This window comes from Stomoxys calcitrans, chromosome 1 (assembly GCF_963082655.1).
Source record: "Stomoxys calcitrans chromosome 1, idStoCalc2.1, whole genome shotgun sequence".
NCBI classification, from domain to species: domain Eukaryota; kingdom Metazoa; phylum Arthropoda; class Insecta; order Diptera; family Muscidae; genus Stomoxys; species Stomoxys calcitrans.
In genome coordinates, this window is record NC_081552.1 from 158,631,188 (window position 1) to 158,635,014 (window position 3,827).

Sequence of the window (3,827 nt, forward strand, 5' to 3'; positions counted from 1 at the left end):
CGAAAGAATTCTATCCTATTAGTCTGTTGTCTTGTTCCCTGAATAAAGCTGCAACCAGCAACTTAAGGCTTAAAGGCGGCGTCTCTGAATCGTGTGCTATGTATAGGGAAGGCAGCCAGTAATGAGACTTATTTATTATAAGCTACTGAATCTTTAGAAAAAGTGTTCAGCAAAAACTGTTGAGGCGTCTTCTAATTCTCCAACTCCACCTCGAGAAGGAGAATCTGCCTTCGTGACTAAATCCAGTACTGCTCCTGGCCGGATCTTACCAATAGTTTTTAGGGCTCAACGATAAATGTCAGTAGAACAGTGATTCCCGAAAGCAATTGGTTTTATAACGGCCGGATACCAACCTGCATCGTCACAAACAGGAGAAGGCCCTAGCAATCCTACAAGGACGGAGTATACAAATGACAGTCCATTGACTATCCCACTCCAATTGTTCCTAGGTATGCAGCCCAGTCCTTTTCCCTTGTCGACAACTTTCATCATCAAGGGGTCCTAAGCGACATTGGCAAATGGTTTCTTTAATATGACAACTTCGAATTTTTGATGTAGTATATACATTTTATGTTTTACTATTCCCTAGTATATCTGTCATCACATATAATTGGATCATATTATATTTAATTAGATAAAATTTAGATAAATTTGTCAAGAATTTTCGTCTTTTTTACTATGGTAGATAGTGTTTTGATTTATAGATGACATTTAGAAAATGAAAGATTTTTATCCCCTCCACTAGAGTTGGATGGTTCGGATGGAACTAGTTCATTGGAACTTATCCAAGTAAGGAACTGCTGGAAATAGTTGCATCTCTTATATACCCTTATACCCTCCACCATAGGATAGGGGTATACTAATTTCGTCATTCCGTTTGTAACACCTCGAAATATGCGTCTAAGACCCCTTAAAGTATATATATTTTTGGTCGTCATGACATTCAAAAAGTCCATCTAGCCATGTCCGTCCGTTTGTCCCTTCGTCTGTCGAAAGCGGCTAGCCTTACTCCTTCGAAAGTTAGCGTGCTTTCGACAGATAGACGACAGACTAATGATTTAGGCGAATGGATAATAAATGATTTGTGGCAACCACATTCAACGAAAGTGGTGGCACAAATAAATAAACCTGGTGGCATCCTCACATTATTATTATTTTTTTCTTACAACAAATCGAATTTGTTTTGGTCTTTTCGTACAAACTACAAAAAATTAATTTTAAATTCAATTATTTATATAGTCTGAACGTTTTTATCTATATGTGCAAATAAAAACAGTCATTTTAAGGTTAAAAAAAATTCAAAGCTTGTTTTTTTTCATGAAGGAAACAAAAAAGGGGATCGCAAAAGAAAAAGGAACTAAGAAAGGGAACAAGTTTCTGTTGAGGAGCAGAACGGAACTAAATGGAGCGATCCCTAAGAGAAACTAAAATGCCCACCTCTACCCTCTACTATAGGATAGGGATATACAAACTTCGTCATGCCGTCTAAGGCCCCGTAATCCCCATAATTATGAAAATTGAAGAAAACAGCAAAATACAAATGCCTGTGCCAAATTTGAAGATGATTGAATAAAAATTGCGACCTGCCCTTTGTTCACAAGTTAATATGGCCAGACAGACAGACGGACATAGCTTAATAGAATCACAAATTGATTCTAAGTCGATCGGTATGTTTATCAATGGATCGATCACTCTTCCTTCTGGGTGTTACAAACAAATGCACTAAGTTATAATATCCGGTACCACGGTGATGGTGTGGGGTATAGTGATTAAATTCTAGAAAGTTTGGGAAAGCGACTGCATACAGGAAAACTTTCGCACTCAGAGATAGGATGTTATTTACAAGTTTTTGAAGAATTTTTTTTTTAATTTGAGGCTTAAATTCTGATGTCTGAGAAGAGCAGACAATGTTTTAAGTTTAATCGAATCGAATCGAATCTTGTATACCCTTTACCATGGATCCCATTTGTCAAGTTATTTGCCCGGTATCTCTTTATAGGCAAACAAAGGATAATGGATAAGAATTACCATGTAATTAGAGTTATATTGGAGACCATAGTAGATGTAGTTGTGCAAAATTTCTGCGAAAGCGGATAAGAATTGCGACCCGTAGGAGCTTAAGAAGTACAATCTGGAATTGTTTTAAATGGGAGTTATATCAGATTATAGACTGATTCTGACCATATATGACACGCATGCTGAAGGTCATGAGGCAAACCGTTGTACAAAATTTCAGAAGAAGTATGATTGGGAGACCGGTTTATAAGGGAGCTGTATCAGGTTATGAACCGATTTAAACCGTACTAGGCATAATTGTTGCAAGACAAATCGAAATACTTTATCCAAAATTTCAGCAAAGTCGGATAATAATTGCGCCTTCTAGAGGCTCAAGAAGTCAAGATCAGAGATCAGTTTATATGGCAGCTATAAAAGGTTATGGACCGATTTCAACCATACTTAGCACAGTTGTTGAAAGTCATAGCAAACCACCTCATGCAAATTTTTAGCCAAATCGGATAAGAATTGCGCCCTCTTGTGGCTCAAGAAGTCAAGATCCAATATCGGTTTATATGGCAGCTGTATCAAAATATGGACCGATATAGCCCATTTACAATACAAACCGATCTAACCGAATTAATGAAAAGTATTTGTGCTAAATTTCAAGCGCCTAGCTTTACTTCTTCGAAGGTTAGCGTGCTTTCGACCGACAGACGGACGGACATGGCTAGTTCGACTTAAATGTCATGACGATCGAGAATATATGTACTTTATGGGATCTAAGACAAATATTTCGAGGTACAAACAGAATGACGTAATAAGTATACGCCCATCCCATGGTGGAGGGTATAATTTGTTACAGCAAACTCTTTTGATGTTTTTACTTACATATTTTTCTGAGCGTACACCATCGCCTCCAGACCCGCAGTGTGGATCTCAACGCCCCCGTAATCCCGACGCATACCAGTATCTGCACTTTTCGCAGTTCCCTGGTTCGTGTAGTTTTCTCCACAACCTTCCACCATACCACTGCTCCATACGTCAGCACTGGTCTCACAACGGCCGCGTACATCCAGTACATCTTCTTCGAACTGATTCCACACTTCTGTGACCCTACCAAGTGTATATATTATCGGTCATCTTGACATTATATTGGGTTGCCTAAAAACTAATTGCGGATTTTTTAAAAGAAAGTAAATGCATTAGTAATAAAACTTAGAATGAACTTTAATCAAATATATAATTGCCATTTTGTTCGATAACCTTTTGCCTCTTCCTGGCAAATTTAGTATTCCACGCTCATAGAACATCTGGCCTTTATCTGCAAAAAAACTGAACCAAGTGCGATTTTATAGCTTCATCATTGCCGAAAGTTTTACCATTTAAGGAGTTCTGCAAAGATCGAAATAAATGGTAGTCTGATGGTGCAAGGTCAGGGCTATATGGTGGATGCATCAAAAGTTCCCAGCCAAGCTTACTTAGTTTTTGGCGAGTGACCAAAGATGTGTGCGGTCTAGCGTTGTCCTGGTGGAATATGACAACTTTACGATTGACCAATTCTGGTCGCTTCTCCTTGATGGCTGTATTCAATTTGTCCAATTGTTGACAGTAAATATCCGAATTAATCGTTTGGTTCCTTCGAAGCAGTTCAAAATATACCACACCCTTCCAATCCCACCAAACAGACAGCATAACCTTCTTTTGGTGGATATCAGCCTTTGAAGTGGTTTGAGCTGGTTCACCATGCTTGGACCATGATCGTTTTCGACTAACGTTGTTGTAAACAATCCATTTTTCATCTCCAGTTATGATTCGTTTTAAAAAACGGA